The sequence below is a fragment of the Arachis ipaensis genome, chromosome B10 (genome assembly GCF_000816755.2).
Source record: "Arachis ipaensis cultivar K30076 chromosome B10, Araip1.1, whole genome shotgun sequence".
NCBI classification, from domain to species: Eukaryota; Viridiplantae; Streptophyta; class Magnoliopsida; order Fabales; family Fabaceae; genus Arachis; species Arachis ipaensis.
In genome coordinates this window covers 110,901,274-110,910,711 of record NC_029794.2, presented here as the reverse complement: position 1 = coordinate 110,910,711, position 9,438 = coordinate 110,901,274, and the positions used below count along the sequence as shown (strand labels likewise).

The following is a 9,438-nucleotide window of genomic DNA, read 5'->3' as shown; positions in this document are numbered from 1 at the left end:
AAATAATTAAATCAGGAAACACTCTCCAGAGCATACCACATCAGCTCCATCATTAAGTGTAGAAATCCGATTTTTATATAATAGAATAGATACATGCAGCATATATATATATATATTATAAAAAGAAGGAAAAGAACATATTCTTTTTAAAAAAGGTGGGATCAGCATCAGATTACCTTCTTAAAATTAAGAAAGTGGTTGATTCTCTTACTACTGTTAGAGCTCCTTTAACTGATGCAGAATACACCAATATCATTCTAGATGGCTTAAATGAAGATTATCAATCTTTTCTCACCTATGTTACAGCAAAAGATCTACCCTACTCTATTCCTGATCTTAAAGCTCTCTTGATGGTTCAAGAAGACATTTTTGAGAGATTCAAAAAACCGGATTCCTCTATGGTGCAGGTAAATTTTACTCAGTCACAACCTGTTAATCAAAACAATTCTGATCCTAGCTTTGGAAGACACACAACAAACATGCCTAGTAGAGAAACTTATGGTAGAAGAGGCCGTGGAGGAAAATCGCAACGTGGAGGCAGGGGTGCATGGAATAATCCTAATCGTCCATAATGCCAAATTTGTGGCAAGTTAGGACATGTTGCCAGTTACTGTTATTTTCGATTTGATCAACAATTCCAGCATGCCCAACAAAATTCAGGTTCATCCTCCATGCACAATGCCCTACCTCCACCTCCCTCCTTTCATAACCCCAGAGCATTGCTAGCTACACCCATTACTATGGCTGACCCTTCATAGTATGTTGATTCTGGAGCTTCTCATCACTGTACTCCAGGTCAGTCCAACTTACAGCAATCACAAGAATACCATGGTCAAGATCAGGTGTATATAAGTAATGGTTCAGGTATAAAGATTCAGCATGTTGGAAAATCCTTTTTACATCATAAACCAACTGAAAAGAGATACTATCTTTATGATTTATTGCATGTCCCTTCAATTGCTCATAATCTTGTTAGCGTATCAAAATTTGCAAGAGATAATCAAGTTTATTTCTCTTTTTGGCCTGATGTGTGTTTTGTGAAATCTCAGGCTACCAAGGAGGTGCTTCTCCAAGGAACAACAACTAATGGCATGTATAGATTTCAAAAAGTTTATATTCTAAAAATAAAAACAGATTGTAGTCAGTTTAATTCTCATGTTCTTATAGCTAAACTTTATCTCTAGATATGTATCACAAGAGATTTGGTCACCCAACAATGCAAATTGTAAAATCCATTATAGCAAGTTATTCACTACCTATTAATAATAATGAATCTAATACTGTTATGTGTGATTCATGTTGTTTGGCTAAATCTCACAGACTTCCTTATTCTCCATCTACTACTATATATGATTCCCCCTTATCTTTAGTTGTCTGATATCTGGGGACCAGCCCCAATTACTGCTCATACAGGTGTTAGATATTATGCATCTTTCATTGACACTTACTCAAGGCACACTACTATATATTTCTTAACCAATAAATCACAAGTTTTCAGTGTGTTTAAACTATATAAAGCTCAAATAGAAAAGTAACTTGGACATTCTATAAAAGCTCTACAAACTGATAATGCTAGAGAGTATTTATCTAAGACTTTTACAAATTTTTTAGCCCAAGAAGGTATTATACATAGGCTTACTTGCCTTCATACTCCACAATAAAATGGGATAACCGAAAGGAAGAATAGGCATAACTGCTCTAGCTCTTTTAGCCACTGCCTCCCTTCCTTTAACTCTATGGAATGAGGCTTTTGCAACTTCAGTTTATTTAATTAATCGTATGCCTTCATATGTAACAAGGAATAAATTACCTTTTGAATTGTTATTTCATAACAAACCTGATTATGCTTCTTTAAGAGTGTTTGGTTACTTATGTTTTCCACATACTAGACCATATAATGTGCATAAGCTAGAATATAAATCGAAACCTTGTTTGTTTCTTGGTTATTCTTTAAATCAGAAAGGATATAAATGCTTAACAAAGTATGGAAAAATAATTACCTCTAGGGATGTTAATTTTCATGAAACTACCTTTCCTTCTCTCTCTTTTTTTCTTCATAATAATAATGATCAAAATTCAGGTGTTAGTAGTACTACAATTACAAAATTTTTGCCTCAGATTATAACTATTCAACCTTCATCCAATGATCCTGCCATCCCTCTACCTTGTTCAATTCCTATGCATTCCACTCATTTTTTGGACAAGCATGCTGGCATTACTAATAGAGAAGGAAATCAACTCTCACACACAACAAATCTAAGCTTATAGTCAACTATGACTGTTCCAGCTACACAAAATTCTATACCAATTTCCTCTGTAGAAGCTGTACTACCCTTGTCTCAGAATCTTCCACCTATCCCTCCTTCAGACAATATTCACTCTATGCAGACAAGGTATAAAATAGGTAGCAAACCATCAAAGACCTTTCAGGTAAGTACTTCTCCAGTAAGCTCTATACCTAATTTTGAATTACTTCCAAAAAGTGTTCGAAGTGCTCTTCAGAATCCTTTATGGAGAGAAGCAATGCTTACTGAATATAAGGCTCTATTACATCATAATACTTGGACCTTAGTTGAGCTTCCTAAAAATGAAAAAGTTATCACCTGCAAGTGGATTTTTGCTGTCAAGAGAAATGCCAAAGGGAAAGTTATAAGACATAAAGCGCGATTAGTTGTTAGGGGTTTTATCCAAACTGTAGGAATAGATTTTGATCAAGTATTCTCTCCTGTAATAAAACCTATTACAATTCGTATCATTCTGACTCTTGCGTTATCTAAAGGATGGAGAATACAACAATATGATTTTTACAATGTCTTTTTGAATGAAACTTTACATGAAACTGTTTTTATGACTCAAACTCCAGGATTCGTTAACTCAAATCCTAAATTAGTTTGTAAACTCAACAAGGCCATTTATGGTCTTAAACAAGCCCCAAGGGCTTGGTATTTAACAATTATTGCTACTCTTCAGTCTTTTGGTTTTACAGTTACAAAATATTATCCCTCACTGTTCACAAGATTTACTACTAATTTTGTTATTTACATTCTCATCTATGTTGATGATATGCTTGTTACTGGTGATAATGAAACTGATATTAAAATTGTGCTTATTAAATTGCATTCCACTTTCTTATTAAAAGATCTAGGGGATCTGAATTTCTTTTTAGGAATAGAAGCTGTCAAGCATTCCAATTCCTTACTTTCTTTATGTCAATCAAAGTATATTCACAATTTACTTTTGAGAGATGGAATGCAAGATTCAAAACCAATCAGTACACCTACGGTAAGCTCTCTGAGATTAACAGCCAATGGTGGAACTCTCTTTGAAAATCCAACCTTGTATCGTTCCATAGTAGGAGGGTTACAGTATGCAACTATTACACGACCTGACATTAGACTAACTCAGTTCATGTTCAACCCATGTCAAGAACACTGGATTGCAACAAAAAGGGTGCTGCGTTATTTAGCAGGTACCGCTGACCTTACACTTCAATTTCACAGATGCACTAACTTGAGATTTACTGTCTTTTTAGACTCGGATTGGGCGAGAAATCTTGATGATAGAAAGTATACTACAAAATTTGGTGTGTATCTTGGATCAAATTTGGTGTCCTGGAAATGTAGCAAACAAGCCACGGTCCGCAAAAGCTCTACCGAGGCAGAGTATAGAGCCCTTGCAGCAATATTCATGGAGCTGCTATGGATTCAAAACCTTCTTGCTGAGCTACATCAGCCTTGCTCTGCTCCTCCCATTGTGTTTTGTTATAACATTTCAGCTGTGTTGCTTATCTATAATTCAATTTTACACAATCGAACCAAGCACTTTGAGTTGGATCTCTACTTTGTGAGAGACAAAGTGATAAAAGGCTCCATTGCTGTTACTCACATTCCCTCCACAGAACAAGTAGCGGATATGTTAACTAAGCCCTTATCCTTAGCCAATTTTGATAAGTTCAAGAGCAAACTCAGATTGGAAATAAGACCATCATGAGTTTGTGGGAGGGGGGTATTAACATATATAAAGAATATAAAGAATCTGTTATAAAAAGAAGAAAAAAATAGATTCTATCTAATAAAATTAATTGAGCAATTCTCAAATTAATTCAAATAATGTTTTCAAATAATTATGTTATGAGGAGTAGGGTTAGTTAGATTAGTAGTGGAAGCTTCTGTGTGTGTGTGTGTATATATATATATATACTCCTACTCTAGTGTACAAACAATGAATGAAAAATAACACTTTCTAATTCTTTCTGCATAAGTTTTATTCTTCTGCTTAGAAATTCTTTTTCTTTCTTATTCTTACAATATATATATGAATTACTCACTGTTCAATATAGAGTGTAACAAAATAATAACAAGTACTAAGTGTACATTTGATTTTAACTATTGAGAGTTTTCTTTGTTCAAGAGAGTTAAGAATTTCTTATTATTGCTAACTAAGAAATTCATTGGTTTCATTGTATCCTGGGAGAGTATTGTCATCAATCTTATAGCAACTAAGTGTGGGGACAAATATCTCTCTAAAGAAAGCGATCTAATCGTGCCTTGAAACCACTACACAAATATAAGATTTTGTCATCTTACCATCTTTATATACCCAACATTTTTAGAGAGATATTACTTGAAAATGGCACAAGATCAAAACACCACGTTCAAGGTCATGAATCAAGAGTTTGTTAAGTTAGATTGCTTTAATGGAACAAACTTCAACCGTTGGAAGGACAAGATGATGTTCCTTCTTTCGGTTCTCAATCTTGCATATATGATTGACCCAAAGACTATACCAATTGCCGATACCGCTGAAATGTCACACCGGAAGAGAAAGAAAAGATTGTTCAATTGAAGAAAAAACGTGATGAAGATACTTTCGCATGTCGAGGTCATATTCTCAACACTTTATCTGACCGACTCTATGATCTCTACATGTCAATTCAATCACCATTGGAGATTTGGAAGTCTTTGGAAGAAAAGTACATTATCGAACGACAAGGAACAGATAAGTTTATTATGATGAAATATTTTGAATTTATTATGAGTGATACTATGCTTGTCATGGATCAAATTCATGAATTACAAATCCTTGTAAGTAGACTTCGTGATCTACAAGTGGTGATTCCTGAATCATTACAAGTTGGAGCAATTATTTCAAAATTACCTTCATCTTGAAATGGTTATAGGAAGAAACTTTTACATCTTGGTGAGGACTTCACAATTGAGAAATTACTAAGGCATATACGTATAGAGGAGGAAACTCGAAAATGTGATGCTGTGTATCTTTCTCAAAGTTCAAAAGTTAATCATATTGGTGAAAACAACACCAATAAGAAGAAAAGAAAAATTTTCTAAAGATTCAAAGCAAGATAAGAAGAGACAAAGAGAGTGTTATCATTGTCACAAGAAAGGACACTACATCAAAGAATGTAGACTTCTGAAAAAGGAAGCACCAAAGACCAACTTAATGGAAGAGAAGAATCTAATTAATATGGTTGCAAAAAAAGCACAAAATATGTATATTGGCATGGTTACAGAAGTCAATATAGCAACACAAGAAAAATCACTTGAGTGGTGGTTAGATTCTGGGGCTACTGTTCACGTTTGTAATTATCGCAACCAATTTAAAACATATGAAGAAGTGAACAATAGAGAAGTTTTGATGGGCAATGACAACTCAGCCAAAGTTTGTGGTCAAGGAACTGTAGAATTGAATTTTACATCTAGAAAGAAATTAAGTTTAATAAATATACTTCATGTTCCAAATTTGAGAAAAAATTTAGTTTCTGCTAGTCTCTTGTGTAAGAAAGGATTCAAAGTTGTAATGGAATCCGATAAAGTGATATTGCTTAAAAATGATATATTCATAGGAAAAGGATATTGTACTGAGGCCATGTTTAAATTTAGTATTAATAAAGTGAATGTTTCCTTGTATGTTGTTGATTCTTGTGATTTATGGCATAGTAGATTAACACACTTAAATTACAAATCAATTGAATATATGCATAAAAATAACTATATTGATCTTAGTAACAAAGATTTTAATAGAAAATGTGATATTTGCATACAATCCAAAATTACTATGAAACCTTTTTCTAAAGTTGAAAGAAATACACATTTACTAGAATTGATTCATAGTGATATTTGTGAATTAAATGGCAATATTACTAGAGGAGAAAAAAGATATTTTATAACCTTTATTAATGATTGTTCTAGATTTACTTATGTGTATTTGCTTAGAAATAAAGATGAAGCTTTTGAAATGTTTAAAAAATATAAAATGGAAGTAGAAAATATGCATGATAAGAAAATAAAAGTTCTTTGTAGTGATCGAGGTGGAGAATATTTTTCTAATGAATTTGATCATTTTTGTGAATTACATGGTATTGTGCATGAATCTTCCGCTCCATATACTCCGCAACAAAATGGTTTGGCGGAAAGAAAAAACCGTACCTTATTGGATATGTTTAATTCAATATTATTAAATGTAAAATTGCCTTACAATTTGTGGGGTGAAGCATTATTGACATCATGTCATATCCATAATAGGATACCATTAAGACATAGAAAGGTTTCTCCTTATGAAATTTGGAAAGGAAGGAAACCTAATTTGAATTATCTTAAAGTGTGGGGGTGTTTAGCCTTTTATCAAGTTCCTGATCAAAAGAGAACCAAATTGGGGCCAAGAGGCATAAAAGGCACTTTTATAGGATATGCTCAAAATTCTAAAGCATATAGAATATTAGACTTAGTGTCTAATATAGTTGTTGAATCAAGAGAGGTAGAATTTATTGAAAATAAATTTATCAATGATTCAACTTCTACTTCAGAATATTTCCAAAATGATACTAATATTTTACAAGAAATAAATAAATCAAAATAATAAACGTCTAAGCGACAAAGAGTTGATTGAACCAAGAAAGATCTTGAGAGTAAGAAAAGAAAAGGACTTGGGTCCAGATTTTATTTCTTCTCAGACTATCACATTTTTGGTAGAAAGAACTAGGGATTCTGTGACAAACAAATTCCTATTGTGATGAACATAGAGGGTGATCTTCAAACGTTCAAAGAGACTATGGCTTTAAGGGATTCTGCTTTTTGGAAAGAAGCAATAAATGATAAAATAAACTCAATATTATCAAATAATACTTGAGTCTTGGTTGATTTACCTCCAGGATCAAAGTCTATAGGATGTAAGTGGGTATTTAGAAGAAAGTATAATACTGATGGTTCATTACAAACCTTTAAAACAAGGTTAGTGGCCAAGGGGTTTAGACAACAAGAAAGTTTAGACTATTTTGATACCTACGCACCTGTGGCAAGAATGACTTCTATTAGGACTCTTATAGCATTAGCATCCATGCACAAGTTTCATATACATTAAATGGATGTTAAAACAACTTTTCTAAATGGAGATCTTAATGAAGAAATTTATATGGAGCAACCGGAAGGCTATGTGCTACCCGAAAATGAAAAGAAAGTTTGCAAATTAATTAAATCTTTGTATGGGCTAAAACAAGCACCTAAACAATGGCATGAGAAGTTTGATTAAGTGGTGTTATCAAATGGATTCTCACATAATAGTGCGGATAAATGTATTTACTCAAAATTTACTAGAGATTATGGAGTAATCATTTGTTTATATGTTGATGATATGTTAATCATCGGAACAAATTTAGAAGGAATTCATAGAACGAAGGAGTATCTAACTTCTAAATTTAAGATGAAGGATTTGAATGAAGTTGATACAATATTAGGCATAAAGGTGCATAAGAATGAAGTTGCCTTTACTTTAAGTCAATCTCATTATATCAAAAAGGTATTGGAAAAGTTTGATCATCTCACAATTAAAGAATCCAATACGCCCTATGATCCTAATCTTAAATCAGAAGGAAACATACCTATAGCACAATTAGAATATGCTAGTGCTATATAAAGTTTAATGTATACAATGCATTGTACTAGACCTGATATAGCATTTGTGGTATGCAAATTATCAAGGTTTACAGGAAAGCCTAGCAATCAACATTGGAAAGCTATAACAAGAGTTCTTGGTTATCTCAAGAAAACCATAAACTTGGGATTACATTATAGTGATTATCTCACAGTTTTAGAAGGTTATTCCGACGCAAGTTGGATCACAAATATTAGTGATAACAAATCCACTTCAGGATGGATTTTCACTATAGGTGGTGGAGCAATAAGTTGGGCCTCAAAGAAACAAACATGTATTACACATTCTACTATGGAGGCTGAGTTTGTAGCTTTATCAGCCACAGGTAAAGAAGCAGAATGGTTAAGAAATTTGTTATATGATATAAAGTTGTGGCCACAGCAGACGATAGCCATTTCAATCTTCTGTGATAGTGAATCAACCATGTCTCGAGCATATAATAAAGTTTATAATGGAAAGTAGACATATAAGTTTGAGACATGAGTTTGTGAGGCAACTAATAGATGATGGTGTAATTACCATCACTTATGTAAGATCTCAAGAAAATTTAGCAGACCCTTTGACTAAAGGTTTGTCAAGGGATAAAATCAAAGAGACTACTGCTAAAATGGGACTAAAACCTATTATTGCTAAATGATGAGAACCCAATCTTATTCTAGTAGACCACTAGTTTCAAGGTTTAATAGGTAACAAGTTATTTAGCAATTGGAGCACTAAGGTATAAGATTTAGTGTTATTTACAATAAATTAGGAGAGTGGATTAAAACTCTTAATGGAATGATAAGATTATTTATCAAAAGATTCCACCTATATGAATATAGGAGTGGTGCCGTTCTAATCGAGAATTTTAGAGGTTTTATTCTCATAAATATTCATGAAACCAGGATGAGCACAAGGCCTATAAGTGCTTAAAATTATAAACTCTTCAACTTGGAGGTATAAATAATGTGTGTGATTTTTTGTACTAGCATATGGAGTATAGGTTTAATCAATTAGACACCTATTACTTCGTTAGAACTTTAAAATTTACACTAAAAGAATGTTTAATATTAGTGACACATTCTTTATGCATATACTTGTATAATATTTAAATTTTATAAATAGTGGAGGATTGAAGAGTATTTACAAATTAATATATTAATATTAAATATTTAACGGTACTTTGTACCTATTCAAGGAATAATCAAAAGTCGCATCTATTCATTATGTAACTATTCAATGAATAACCAAAGGCTACATCTGTTCATAAGTTACGTGACTTTTGATTCTAATACATGCAGCATATATATATATATATATGAATTACCCACTGTTCAACATAGAGTGTAACAAAATAATAACAATTACTAAGTGTACATTTGATTTTAACTATTGAGAGTTTTTTTGTTCAAGAGAGTTAAGAATTTATTATTATTGCTAACTAAGAAATTCATTGGTTTTATTGTATCGTGAGAGAGTATTGTCATCAACCCTATAACAACTAAGTGTGGG

At 32.6% G+C, this 9,438-nt stretch overlaps 1 long non-coding RNA gene across 1 annotated transcript; it reads left to right on the top strand.

Moving 5' to 3' along the window:
• On the top strand, window positions 544-1,295 carry LOC107622157. Its single transcript, XR_001616105.2, has 2 exons — window positions 544-864; window positions 1,050-1,295. It is a non-coding gene; the product is annotated as an uncharacterized LOC107622157 (long non-coding RNA).